This window comes from Calliphora vicina, chromosome 1, assembly GCF_958450345.1.
Source record: "Calliphora vicina chromosome 1, idCalVici1.1, whole genome shotgun sequence".
Lineage (NCBI taxonomy): Eukaryota > Metazoa > Arthropoda > Insecta > Diptera > Calliphoridae > Calliphora > Calliphora vicina.
In genome coordinates this window covers 98,282,113-98,297,834 of record NC_088780.1, presented here as the reverse complement: position 1 = coordinate 98,297,834, position 15,722 = coordinate 98,282,113, and the positions used below count along the sequence as shown (strand labels likewise).

The 15,722-nt window shown below is 29.0% G+C and overlaps 2 long non-coding RNA genes across 2 annotated transcripts in view; both read right to left on the bottom strand.

The window, feature by feature from the left end:
* Window positions 1-3,820: 3,820 nt before the first annotated feature.
* LOC135956062 (uncharacterized) overlaps window positions 3,821-15,722 on the bottom strand; it is a 49,406-nt gene continuing 37,504 nt past the window's right edge. Inside the window, exon 2 of the long non-coding RNA XR_010576338.1 lies at window positions 3,821-4,025. This is a non-coding gene — a long non-coding RNA (uncharacterized LOC135956062). The remainder of the gene's footprint in view (window positions 4,026-15,722) is intronic.
* On the bottom strand, window positions 7,925-8,371 carry LOC135956009 (uncharacterized). Its single transcript, XR_010576331.1, has 2 exons — window positions 8,226-8,371; window positions 7,925-8,144 (listed from the first exon to the last, which is right to left on the bottom strand). It is a non-coding gene; the product is annotated as an uncharacterized LOC135956009 (long non-coding RNA).

Here is a 15,722-nt window from a genome sequence, read left to right as displayed (position 1 = left end):
CTTCGGCTGTGCGGAATCTTATATACCCTTCACCAAATTATACTTCAAAATAAAAATTTTAAATATTTTAGGTAAACAAAATTTATTTTTTTTCAGTTTTTTAATTTTTTGAATTGTTTTTTTAATTTTTTTTTTTAAATTAAAATTTTTTTTAATATTTAGCGAAAAAAAACTTTTGGTGAAAAAAAAAATCTGGTTAAAAAATATTTTTTCCGCTTTTTACCCATTGTAGGTCCTATGGTTTTATATACGTCATTGCAAAGGTCTTTGAAATATCTATCATTAGATATCCATGTTGTCTATATTAATGACATAGTAATCCAGATATATGTAGGCCATAAATAGCTAAAAAAAAAGTCGATTCTGGACCGATATTGCTGATTTTAAATAGGAAACTTCTCGAAAGCATATCTGACAGAATTATTGAAGAATTGGATCCCAAAGATATCTGGGGTCTTCAGAAAATTGATTTCAACAGACAGACGGACATGGCTTAATCGACTCCGCTATCTATAAGGATCCAGAATATATTATATACTTTATAGGGTTGGAAATGAAAACTGTAGAAATTACAAACGGAATGACAAACTTATATATACCTTCTCACGAAGGTGAAGGGTATAATTTGCCTTTATTTTAATATCTCTCAAAATATGTTAATTTTGTTCCTACATTTCTTGCTCTAGTGGCCTGAGACCAGAGATAATTTTAATAACTTTAAAATTTGTTAACCAATTTTTGTCTTTTATATCTCATTACAGCTACAATTACAGCTACAATTACGTAGACATTTCGAGTCTTTTATATTAAATTGCAAAAGTAATTCGCACGACAATTTTTAACTGATCGAGCTCAAACTTTTGTCAATTTTTTTATCGTAACCTCACACAAAACTGCCTTTCGTTTTTTAAAAATCGAAAATAAAAAATATAAAGTCCACCTTAATGTATGTAACAACAAGAACAACAACACTTAGCAATGCTAATTTTAGAATCATCTACGCGACAAGTTCTAGACTATAAGGCGGGGGAGGCAAAGCTTTACAACCACTTCATTCTAAATAGTTTTAAATAAGTATTGCAACATGTCATCATGGAATATTACGGTTTAATGTCATTTCAAACGAATCAGCTGCATTCGATACAGGTTCGATATGATGGTCTGCCCAGATATCAGCAGCTCATAATAAATAGGACCATTTGCTCCCACCAAATGATTCGGTACATAAAGGATTTTCTTTTATTGTGTTCAAACATCATTTCGGACATGGAAAATATCTTTCTTTCAAGGTACCTTGGTATTAATTCGATGGTACCCATTTTCCCTGTTTTTGGATGAATACTGCTACTAGCAAACGTTTTAAAATTGCAGCTTGAATAGCACCCAATTATTTTGCAAGCTCTTGATGATTTTTACAACAATCTTCATAGAGTAATGCCTCCAATTCTTGGTATTAAAATATTTTGGCAGTAAAATGCTTTTACATATGTATTAAGTGAAAATTACTTTTCATAATTTTCTATTAATGTATATTTTTGTGAATATTTTAAATTTGATATTGAATTTATTTCTGTTTTTCGATTTAGAGTGCATATTTTTGAGCATATTTCCGTTTTTAAGTGCATGAAAATCTCAGCTCTGGTGATGACGATGATCATCATCGTTATTACGGACGTTCTCGTCATCATTATCATTAGCAAACATCATCAATGTGCAAAACATATGCTGGCTGCATGTTGAGTTTTTAAAGCTCATACGCGTGTTTAATTTATCTTCTTGTTTATTCTCAACCTTTTTTCTTCTTTGCAATACCCTACGCCATATGGTGTTATAATATATTAAGTTGGGTCAATGGTTTGATAAAATTTGTGTGAAATATGTTGAAAACTTTCATGGATTTGAAAAATTACTATAAAAAAAGAATATTCTTTCATTCTACTCATGTCGAACCAGCATAAACTTGCATTACCAAGTAATCAGTTAAAATGCTAATATTCTGTCACTTGATGACTAATTAATCGAATAATCGAACAATTTTTAAGGAATAATTATTCGTAATTTCGTTTTTCAAATAACGAATAATTTTATGTAGAATAATCGAAGTAGAATTTTTCATACAATTGCTCATAATTATACCCTACGCCACCATAGTGGGGAGGGTATTTGTAACGTGGTGCGGATGTTTGTAACGTGCAAAATTATTGCACCAACACCAACCTTAAAGTATACCATTCTACGCAGGATCACTTTCTGAGTCGGGAATTCCAGGACCGACGGCAGTAAAAACTTTAAAATATGCTCTTAAAATTTAAAAATTATGCTCTTAAAAAAACAAACTTTTACATAATTTTTATCCAAAAAATATACCTTTATTTAAAAAAATCAATACAATTCATTTCTAAAAAGGTAAAGTAACATAAAATAAACAAAAATAACAAAAACTAAAACAAATATAACAAAAATAAATACAACATAAAACAATAAGCTATGAAAAGGCCCCGAGAGGTATTTTTTGATGACATTTTATATAAATATAAAGCAATTCTTCAATTAAGGTTATTATTGCAATAAATTACAAAATATTGACTTAAATTTTCAAACAAAAATCGTTGTCTATTGAACCTGAAAACATTTCTATACATAGAAAATGTTCTTTCGACATCAACTGATATTATAGGAGCAAATTTAAAAGACAATATTTCTTTAACACTTAGAACGGTTAAGTTTGAATTAGAACTAAATTTTGATATTTGGATGGCGCTATTATTAAAATATTGCTTATTTTATATTAAAATAAGTAAGAGAGCTATATTCGGCTGTGCCGAATCTTATATACCCTCACCAAATTATACTTCAAAATAAAAAATTTTAATATTTTTAAATGAACAAAATTTTTTTCAGTTTTTGGAAAAAAAATGTTGGAATTGTTTTTTTTAAATTTTTTTTTATTTTTTTTAAATTTAAAAAAAAAAATTTTTTTTTTAATTTTTTTTGGGGCGAAAAGCCTTCTATTTTTCAATTTTGAATTTTTAACAAAGGAAGTAAAAACCTGTAACACAACAGCGAAAAATAAGTAAGACAAAATTTGTTGTTGATAAAGTCAAAATATGCTATTAAACAGTAAAATATGATCTAAAAACGCAAAAATATGACATAAATATGCTCTTAAAACAAGTATATGCAAAAATATGCATTTAAGGATAAAATATGCAAAAATATGCACTAACAAATCGATGCCAAAATTCTTAAATAGTTCTGAAACGTGTAAATATCTTATCCATGTGCTCATTAGACTCACCAGAAAAAACATGCATTTACATATTTTGGTTTCCCTGGTAATAACTAAACTAAATGCTTTTAGATTTTGTGAATATAGTTCCATAATTGTAGCTCCCATATAAGAGATCCACATTCTCAATGATCACCAGTAAGTGATCACTAGTGATAGCGAGCTTTATGAAGTGAATTAGAAAACAATTTTGTACTGCAATTTAATTTATTTTTGCGTGGTTATATTTAAACCTTCACTACCGTATTATTCTATAGATACTTAGTACTTTAACCCCCTTATTCATAATCAATTTTTAATTTTATAAAAGGTTTATAAATCAAAATTACCATACAAAATTAATTTTATAAACCTGTAATAATTTTAAAAATTGATTATAAATAAGGCCTTAAATATTTTAATACGATCAATTGACTAATAATTTAGCAGAGATCTATTTTGAATATATGTTAGCTTAAAAAGATTCGACATTCCTGCACAAAGTGTCTATTTCGATCTTTCAAAATTGTTGTTAATTAAAAATATGAAACATAATTTTTTCTATGCAATATCTAATTGCATTTAGTTTTTTATTTTATTAGTTTTTCTATACATCAAATCAAAAAGAAATATTCCATTTAGTCTCCTAAAATTAGGCAGCTGCGACAGCACCGGCAATAGCAGAACCAGCCTCAATCACAGTTTTAGCTTTACTAACATCGGAAGCTACTTTGGCAACTTTTTTCACACCTTTGTCCTGTAACAAAACATAAAAAATATAAATTAATAATACATACACTAACTTAATATTTATTCTAAATATGTGTTACCAATTCATGACCAATTCTTCCAAAACCATGATGATGATGAGCTTCGGTAGCTTGTTGACCCAAAATGCACAAGACCAAAATGGCCAAGAAAGCAAAATATTTGTTGAAGTTCATGGTGTTGTTGCTCGTAAAGAATTGAAAACTAAACTGATACTTTCTTCTAAATATGACGAAGTTTATATAGAATATATTTAAAACGCAGTTTACCATTGTATTGTTGTTTTTTATTCTATTTTTTTTATCAATTGCAAAGTAATTAATCAAACATCAAGTGTTACGTATCACTATTTTCACTTAAAGGCTTAAAATGCAATTAATACTTTTTTCAAATTTTTATAGAAATATTCCAACCAAATATTAAAGCAATAAATTTAAAATTATCTGATGTTCTTCAGATCATCAAAAATATCAATTGCAATTCAAATTTAAAAATTTGGGTCAGTAGCTGATAAGACCTATAATTTAAAAAAATATAATTGAATGTATTTTTTTTTTTTGTTAATTTTTTCATTAGTTAGAAATAGCTTTATCCTTATTGAATCATTACAAAAAGCTACATTTAAAAGAAACCACAATTTTTAAAAAATTAGAAAAGCAATATAAAGTCAATATAAAAACACGCTCTAGATTTTGTTTTGAAAATTACAACAGTATGTCATTGTCAATACCGAAATACTTGTAGAAGCTCTTGTAAGAATCGTTCCTTGATTTCTCCCAGCCTCCATACAAATCCATGATACACAAATGCAATATTCAGCAATAATAAGTCCCATAATTGGTCGTAGCAAAACAATAGGTTTTTTATTGATGATAAAATCCAAAACAGATTCGTAACTGGTTTCAATTATTTCATAATTGAATCAAGTATTCATTTGCTCAAAAACAAAATTTCTTGATATTTTCTATTGAATTTTGGGTTTTGAATTTGATTATTTTGACAATTGAATATACAATTTTCGTTAGTGGTTGAATTTCAAATATAAAAATTATTAAATAGATAATTTTCGTAACCGAAACACAAAAAATAACAAAAATGTGTTTTCAATTACGAAAATTATCTATTCAATAATTTTTGTATTTGAAATTCAACCAATAACGAAAATTGTATATTCAATTGTCAAAATAATCAAATTCAAAACTCAAAATTCAATAGAAAATATCAAGAAATTTTGTTTTTGAGCAAATGAATACTTGATTTAATTATGAAATAATTGAAACTAGTTCAATATGTGACAAATATTTGAATTGTAACGGTTTAAAAAATAGTTTTTTCTGTGAATATTAATAAATCATGTTTGATCAGTATTAGCCATACACTGATTTGTAATTGAGAAAACGGAAGGTACTTTTGTTGAGATAGCTTTTGTTCAAGGACAATATTTTGCTTCAATATCATGTGATCAAAAGAAAATAATTTTTTTCCTCTAAACTTCTTAGTATCTCATTACACTTTAAATGTTTCATGCTTTTTTGGATTTTCCAAAACTAATAACTACTTATTTCATATCTAGTTTTAAAGAACATCATTATGTTGAAAATGTATAAAAAAAATCAAACAATTAAATGGAACTTATATGTATGTATTTCCTGTGAGCAAATATTTATTTAGAAAAGAGTAATGATCAATCTACTCAGAATAATGAAAAATCATTATGTCCATCTTCTGGCTGGTTGTCCGTGACTGAAATACCCAAGAATTGGAGGCGTTACTCAATGAAGATAGTTGTCAAACTCAACAAGAGCTACGAAACCATTGTGAGCTACTCAGTCAGCAATTTAAAAACGTTTGCAGGAAGCAGGACTCATCCAAAAGCAGGGAAATACGAATTGAAGCTGAAACACGTTGAAACACGATTTTTTATGTCGGAAATGCTGCAGTACCTGTTAAAAACCCCTTAAAATAAAGTGGTTGGGAAGTTTTTCCTCATCCGCTTTATAGTCCAAACATTGCCCCGCCCGACTTCTATTTGTTTTGATTGAAGCAGAACGTTTTCTCAGCAATACGCTTCACTTTGGACCAGAGTATCCGATATTGGCATGATTCGTTCTTGGCCTCAAAAGATGTGCAGTTATTTTGGCTCGCAATATTTTCCAATATATTTTTTTTATTTTTTGTATGGTATCTATTTTTCTATTTTTAAAACTGTCCCGCTTTTTGCAAAAATAAAACTGGCAACACTAGTATAACCCCAACTTATGTATAATCAACTGGCTCTTCCAATCGTCAATTTTTTCACCATTTTGATTCAACCACAGCAGTTTAAGTCACTAACAGAAGTATTAGCCAAATTTTATAGAGGCATATCATCATCCGAATCAAAATCTCCTTCATATTTTGAATAGAGCGACTTGCTCCTAATAATTCTCTTCTATGTCGGGTTCAAGACTGCAGACACATTCCCATCCGAAGGTATAACTTCGAACAAAATATCCTTACAAAACAACATATGTAATATTATTTTGAGTAACACATTATATAAAACCTATTTCAGTCACAGTGCTTGGTAATCTAACCACTCTATTACTTACATTATATATGAACAAAAGGTACTTTTTCGAAATTTTTTACAAATTGATTTTTTGGTATTTTTAGGGAACGCAAATAACGGTTATCAGAAATTTTTAAATCAAAAAATCTCTATGTTTGAGTCAACGGAGACCTATACTGTTATAGGTCGTATTGACGAGTTCTTTCAGAATCTATGGTGATATTTAAAAAATAACTTAACTCCACAGTTAACAGTTATTTTTCAACGTAAAAGCCGTAATCAAAAAAAAAATAATTTGAGGTCCTTTATTTTTTCCGTCATAAAATAAAAGTCATTTGAGGAGTTTTATTTTTCCCATCAGAAAATAAAACTCTTTTCGTTTATTTTCTACTTTTTTTCTTTATTGAGTCTATCTGATATAATGTTTGTAGTAATTTATTTGTTTAAGAAAAAAACAACAACAATTTGATAATAGGAATCAAACAATAACAAATTAAAATCCCACTTGATTTTATTTTAATGAAAAATTATTCAATTGCATGCAAGGGGCTTTACAAATTGTAATGATCTGACCAGCGTCAAGCTTTAGGTGTCAATTTACATAAAATGAGTTTTATTTGCTGACGGAAAAAATAAAACTGTTATAAAATAACTTTTTTGATATCACTTATAACTGTTACGGTCCCTGGTATTTTTATATTTGGGTTGAAATCTTCTAGAAAAAATCAATTTCCTTAAATTTTTAAATTTTCAAAAAAGAACTTTTTATTACAAGCCAACCAATCAAACAATAAATAACAAAGTAACACTGAATTTGATGAATAATAAATACTGACCTTTTTCTATTGAATGCGGGAAATACTCCTTAGAAAAACAGCGGTTTACAATAAGTTTTGCCAAAAAAAATAAAACGATGACTTAAAAAAAGTGTAACTATTTAGCAAAATGTCAATAGATGTCACTAAAAATTGTTTAAAGACTCCAGAAAAAGTGGTTAGAAAAGTGACCACTAAACCGGAAAGAGTTACCATGCTCTAGAAGGGTAAATTTACTCCTTTTAGGGATTCTGTGACAGTTCATGAAACTAAGTTTAAATAATATATTCTGTTTTCGATGTGGTCATAAATCTTGATTAAAATATAAAATTTTCTGACAGATTTGTTAAATATTCGTTGATAAATTTAAATAATTGGGCAAAGGAAACTATATTTCCTCTTTTTACATTTCAAAGGACTAGATTAATTAAAACAATTGACATTAATATGACATTATAGTGCAATTGTTTGGAACTAAATATATCTATAGGTTTGGTTTTAAATTAAAAATGTCAAACACAATTATGTTTTCCAATGAATTAATAATATATTTATTTTTATTTAATTAATTAATTATTTCAACTACTACTTAGAATATACGTAAAACAGAAAAAAATATCCATTTTGGCCATCAAATTTAAGCAGCAGCCACAGCACCTGCAATAGCGGAACCAGCCTCAATGACAGTCTTAGCTTTGCTAACATCGGAAGCTACTTTGGCAACTTTCTTGACACCCTTGTCCTGTAAGAAAACATAAAAACATGAGTACAAATTAGGGATTATACTATTCAAATATCTAGTTAAACAATTAATTATTCGTACCAATTCATGTCCAATTCTTCCAAAACCATGATGATGATGAGCTTCGGTAGCTTGTTGACCCAGAATGCACAAGACCAAGATGGCCAAGAATGCGAAATACTTGTTGAAGTTCATGGTGTAGTTGCTAGTAAAGATTTGAAGACTCAACTGATATCTTTTCTTTGGTAAACTTCAATTTATATACTGAATTTTATAACAAGTTGCGCAATTTAATTTGAATTGTCGTGTTATCAATTCAAAAGAAAGAAAGTAATTAATCAATTATGCAATAAATTTAATAAATAAATACTTTCACTTAAAGGCTTAAAAAGTAATTAGTGTTTAACACCTAATAGTTTTGATTGTTTCAATATTATTTTATACTGGATATGGTTTTATTAGGTGTAACCAAAAAAGAGTATTTAAGTATCCCTTTGTGAGTATCTTTAGAGCGAAAAGTACCATAAAGTCCTTGATACTACTTCAATCAGTAGCTAACCTTTCCGTTTTTGCCGAATATGAATTTAAACCAAATAAACATTTGTTGAGAATATTCCCAAATAGTTGAACAATGTAAATGAACCTTAAGATTCCTTAATATTCAAGATCAATATTAAAGGCAATAAACTTTGAAGTATTTTACTCCAAATGCAGAAATGCAGTTTAAAATAATATTTTAAAAACAAAATAAGAAGTTAATGAATATTTAAGCCTTTAAGTGAAAATAGTCGTTTCACTTTATAATTGATTAATTATTATCGAATTGATAACACAGCTACTCAAAACAAATTGCACTACTAATTATAAAATTTTGTATATAAACTGTCATTTACCACAGAAATAGTATCAGTTGAGTCTTCAATTCTTAGCAAACATAAACACCATGAACTTCAACAAATATTTTGCTTTCTTGGCCATTTTGGTCTTGTGCATTTTGGGTCAACAAGCTACCGAAGCTCATCATCATCATGGTTTTGGAAGAATCGGACATGAATTGGTAACACATATTTAGAATAAATATTAAGTTAGTGTATTATTAATTTATATTTTTTATGTTTTGTTACAGGACAAGGGTGTCAAAAAAGTTGCCAAAGTAGCTTCCGATGTTAGCAAAGCTAAGACCGTCATTGAGGCTGGTTCCGCTATTGCAGGCGCTGTGGCTGCTGCTTAAATTGTAATTCATAAAAAGATTAATTGAAAAATATATTAAAATGTATAATAAAACAATTTTAAATACTACTAACATTTTTCATAAAAATCATTTTGAAATTAGAAAGTGCACTAAGGAGTTTAAAGGAAAAAACAAGGAACCATCAGAATGTGACAATAAAATATTTATCTGATATAGGGTCAATTATTGAGCGATCCTCACAAAACAACCTTTATTAACAGAGAATATTTGTGGAAAATTTCAAACAGCTAGCTCCATTCGTTTGAGCACTATTGTGTTTTAAACAGACAGACGGACGGACATAGCTAGATTGTCTTATACTAAGGTGAGTCTGCGGCAAATATTTTGATTTGTTACATACGAAATGACAAAATAAATATAACCCCCATCTTTTTTGGATATAATAATGTTAAATATTTAGCTAAAAAGGGGCTGATGATATTAAACTACGCTATGAGTTTGTGGGAAGCAGGTTCGATTCCCGCCAAGACTCTAAGTGTTTGAAGGATTCGCAGTTTGTGATTCTTAAAAAAAATTCTTTAAAATTCTAACCAAAACCTTGCAAAGTGGAAAATTTTGGTAATTTTCGGATCAAAAATCTGTAACTTTTGAATGGATGAGGATTTTTTTAAGATTTTATTCTTGTTGAGTAGGTGGGACTATATGCTTTAATATGGATTTTCGAATTATTAAAAAAAAGTTATGAACGGTTAAAAATACATTTTATGATTTTTTTGGAGTTTTTTTTATAAAAGTGATAGTCTATAGTACTTCCAACTCACTTATTTTTAGACCGATATTAAAATTTTAAACAATTATGGAGAGGCATCGAATTAGTCTTTCATAAATGTCTGCATATTTTATGAAATAATGTAAGTTTATATAAAAAGTTTCGTATTTTTTATTTTTTTTCGTAATTTTTAAAATTCAAGAATAGTTATTTGAATTTTTTTCTATGAAAACTTTTTTTTTTGCATGGTGTTTTAAAGATAATTTTATATAGACAAACATGAGTCTTTACATATTAAAATCGGTTTATATTTGCAAAAGTTTTAAACTTTTTTGAAAAAAGTTCGAAAAAATTTATCTTGTAAATCAAAAATTGTAGTTATGAATTTGAGTAAGCTATCATAGCAAAATAAGCAATGAAAAGCAACTAAATTCTAAAAAAGTTAATATTTTTTTTTTAATTTCTGAGATGCTCAACATTTTTGCATGCCATTTGTTAATAGGCACCAAAAGGCAGCTAATGTTGACATATATTTTGGATAATAAGTTAAGCTTTAATTCTATATTAAAACTAGATCGGCGCCAATAGTTAAAATCCTAGTCAAAGTTGCGTAGGTAAGCCAAAAATCTATATATATAAAAGAGTAACGTGACTGACTGACTGACTGACTGATTCATTCATCATCGCACAGCCCAAACCGCTAAAGCTAGAAACTTGAAATTCGGGTAATGGGTTCCTTTTACAATATGTAGATCCACTAAGAAGGGATTTTTTGAAATTCGGTCGTTAAGGGGGACAAATGGGGCAAAAACGGGTAAAACCTGTACCTCTATATCTCCAAAACAAATAAACTTAGAAATAATATTTTAAATGCGTCCGCCTGTAATCAAAAAAAGAGCCGACAGGTGTTTGGTACTTTTTTGAAATTCAAAATTCAAGTGGCCATATGGGGTAAAAATAGTCCCCGTAGAACCCTCTGTTAACATGTATATCTCCTACATAAATAAACATAGAAATATTATATTGAATGTATCTGGCTCAGATCAATAAAAACTAGAAATCTTTTTGGTACTTTTTTGAAATTCGAATTCCTAAGGCCTCAAAATTGTTTTCTTTTTTGGTACTTTTTTATCAAAATGTATTTTCTCACTAACAATTCCATGAACTATTATTTTCAAATAGTACGTATTACTAGGTACTTTTTTGAAAATTATTTCTTCACGGGGGACAAAAAGGGGACAAAAAACGGGATAAAAACGGAGATTTGATATTATTTATTCAATTTAAAAATAAAAAAAAGATAAAATATTCTTCCAACCACACAAAAAAGAATCCACAACATGCTATTCGGAAGTCAAATACAAATGGGTAAAAAGGGCCAAATTTCAGTACACTTATATTGGTACTTTTTTGAAATTCATTTCTACTATTCTATTCAAGTAGTTTTATTTTTTTTTTCAATAAAATTGTTTTGCCTCCACTGAGATTCGAACCGATGTAGTTCGGCTACAGTTCAGTAGTCTAAACCCTTAGCCTACACCAGAATGTTTATTTTCATGTTTAGAATACTAATTTTATTTTAAAATATATAGTTTTTCACCCTATTCACCATTAGTTGAATTCTAATGGTGTTGAAAATTCCAATAGTACAGACACAAACCTTAACCTTTTTTATAAAAATTATTATTTTCACCTTATTCAATAAATTTAAAATTTATTCAACATACAGTTATATGAAATGTATATGGGAATTTATGAGGGAAAATATTAATAACAGTGTTGTAAATATAGTTGGTTTAATGCTATTTGAAATGTTATAGTTTTATTTGATAAAAAACTACAAAACAAAAAATTTAAATTTTAGAAAAAATTAAATTTCTTTATCAGAACTCGCACTGGTATAGATTATGACCACGGACCATGATAGACCAACACCCTATCTAACTATTCCAGCAAGATTCATCTGCCAATCTTCTCCCATTTCCAAGAAATTTAGATTCATTCTCCAAATTAAATTTTCGTAAAAATTTAATTTCTCTGAACTCGCACTGTTAAAGGTTATGACCATGGACGATGATAGACTAACAGCCTATCTATAAATTCCATCATGTTCCATCCGCCCATCTTTTCCCGTTTTCCTAGAATTCGGATTCAGCCTCCCAAGTATATTAAATTTTGATTTTGGTCAAAATTAAAAAATTATTATCAAAACTCGCTCTGTTAAATATTATGACCACAGATTATCATAGTGGGACAGTTTATCTATAAATTCCAGCAAGTTCATTCCACCTATCTTCTCCCATTTCCAAGAAATTTAGATTCATCCTCCAAAAACATTTTAATTTTCGAAAAATTTAATTTTCCCATCTTCTCCCGTTATACAGGATTTTAGATTCATCCTCCAAAAAATTTAAATTTTCGAAACATTTAAATTTCTCTATCAGAACTCGCACTGTTAAAGGTTATGACCACGGACCATGATAGACCATCTTCTCCCATTTCCAAGAAATTTAGATTCATCCTCAAACAAAATTTAAATTTTCGAAAAATTTAAATTTCTTTATCAGAACTCGCACTGTTAACGGTTATGCCACGGACCATGATAAACCAACACCCTACCTAAATATTCCAGCAAGATTCATCCGCCCATCTTCTACCATTTCCAAAAAATTTAAATTCTTCCTCCCAAAACTTGCACTGTTAAGGGTTATGACCATGGGTTATGATAGAAAAACACCTTGGCTATAAATTCAAGCAAGTTCCTTCTGCCCATCTTCTCCCGTTATAAAAGAATTTAGAATCATCCTCAAAAAAATTTAAATTTTCGAAAAATTTAAATTTCTCTAGCAGAACTCGCACTGTTAAAGGTTATGACCACGGACCATGATAGACCAACACCCTACCTAAATATTCCAGCAAGATTCATCCGCCCATCATTCATCCGCCCATTTCCGAAAAATTTTAATTTCTCTATCAAAACTCGCACTGTTAAGGGTTATGACCATGGGTTATGATAGAAAAACACCTTGGCTATTAATTCCAGCAAGTTCCATCTGCCCATCATCTCCCGTTTTCCATGAATTTAGATTCGTCCATCCATAATAATTAAATTTTAAAAATTCCGCAAAAGTATAAAACTATGTTTGACATTTATAGTTTTTGGAAAAAACGGGAGATTAGTTCCCGTTTCAATCATTAGTGGTACATTAGGTTCAACCGTGTGGTTATTATTCCATTTTGAATACACTTTCCTTGATTTACAATGTTTAACGGTGTCATGTAAACTTTTAAACATAACTCTGTTAACTCAACTGGTTTGTGTCTAGGGTTATAAATTTCGAAATTTAACATCACACACATTATTAAATTAGTATATCTTTATCTATCTACTATTAATATTTGCAATTATTATTATGAATTTTCAATTACGCAAGCAGTTTTGAGATGCTTTAATACTTCAAAATATCATGGACTACAAACAATTGTAAGGTGTATTTACTTTACGCAATAATTAAAATTTCTATAATAAACATTTTAAAATAATTTACGTAGTTGTTTTGTTATTTCCACATTTTTTCGCTAACGAAGTAGCGGGTTGCATGCTAGTATTATATATTTTAAATGAATAAATTTCAAATCTGCTAACAATATATACAAAACTCATTACAAAGATAGAATCTGGACAAGATACCCTTTCCAACAAGGTATTACAATCATATATGGTATAATTTTAACTCTCCAATTCTTTAAAGTCGAAAGTAGAGTGTTCTGTCGCCATTTTCGAATACTTCTGTTGACATAATAACTATAATTTCTGCAAATAATTATTGCTTGACATCTTAACTTTACGATAGAACTTGTTTTATGGTTAATTTCAATCATTTGCAAAAATCAATTATGAGATGCATTCCGCTTATATAATCCACCGTGCCTTGAATTGATTAACTTGGAAATATCCTTCTACAGGAAATCAAATATTTGTAAAGATTTTAAAAATGTCAGTTTTGAGATGGTAAATTCAGTTTTTTTTACTATAAGAAAACTCAATAATAATAAAAAAAAATGTGCTGAAATATGCTATAAAAAGCTAAGTATGTTAAAATAAACTGTAAAGAACATAATATACAAAAATATGCACTATCAAATCGATGCCAAAATTCTTAAATTAACTCATTGTATAACTAAAATTAAAACTAGTTGCTCTCTAACAAGAGAGCCTTTATGCACAAATGGCATTCATTTTAGCGGGGTGGTAGATCTGCTCTGCGGAAGCTTGATCGGGTTTTACTCAGCACAAGTAGCCTTGCGAGCGTGTTAGGATGGTTTTGCAATTTTACAATATATTTTTCACGGACTTTCTTGAACTCGTCCTTCACTAATGGCACCTACAAATCCCTGTGGATGTTTTCATTTCTTTTATACCATGGTGCTCCCGTCATTGTTCTAAGAATTTTAGATTCTCTGTCTTCTCGGTCTTATACAGGACGACAAGGGTTTTTGTAGTGTTCGACAATGCGATTCTATATATGTATTTTTTTGGAAATCAGAACGCAAACGAAAACATAGTATAATTTTAAAAATTAAACTTACCCGAGGTGGTGGGACCATGAAGTCCAAATTCTATATGTAAACAACACTTCCTCTTTGCGCATTTTATTCAAACCGGCCTAACCATTTAGAAGTTACAGATTTATTTCCTTCGTTATTAAACTGGCAATTCTTCGAGCTCGAAATTATTTGCTTGTGTGGCTTTTCCTATGGCACTTCGTGCTCAGGTACCGTCATCATTTCTTAAAGCGATTTGTGTCTCTACCGCATTTGATTCTGCCCCACTCAAATTTTTTTGGAAATAAACATTGACTTGGACGTAGCCAAGGAGTATTCGAGTTTAACTTATTAAAATGGCCCCTACAAATGATCCAGGGGCGGCACTATGGTGGCTCAAAGTAGGGTACCTTTGACATGAAACATTTTTAAACACGTGCAATTTTTTTATTTCCTATCCGATTTCAAATATACAAAATAATTTACTTTTTCATACTAAAAAATTTGTATAAATTTAAAGTGAAAAACGGAGTTTTAAAGTGGCATATTTTTGAATCTAATTGAGATATTGACTTGAATTTTTTTTGTCAGACCAAAAATTAACTTATCTAAACAAAAAAATATAACTCGGAATAAATGTGCATCAAATTGTTCCTAATATCTGCAATTTTATTGAAATTTTGATACAAATATTTCAACGTTTTTTAAACTTGTAATTCGAAATAACAAAATGTAAAAAAAATGTCAAAGTGAATCCCTCAGTTCTTCAAAATTGGAGCAAAAATCCCAAAAATTACATTTTGACAATTTTGCCCATGGGGTCCACATTTCCTTCTGGGCTGGGAAAATACTTTGAGTATAAATAGGGAACACACCAAGGTTTATAAAACTGCTTCCCGTTTTTTGATCCCAGCTTTGCGATTTTAGAACATGTGACAAAAAAGTGAAATTTCTATAAAATATAGGTCACATTCCGAAAGGCGTAGGGGTGACATACTCAAAAAATTTTACATGTTTTTTACACCAAAATATTCTTCGTAAAAATACCTTACAGGAAAATATAAAATTGTTA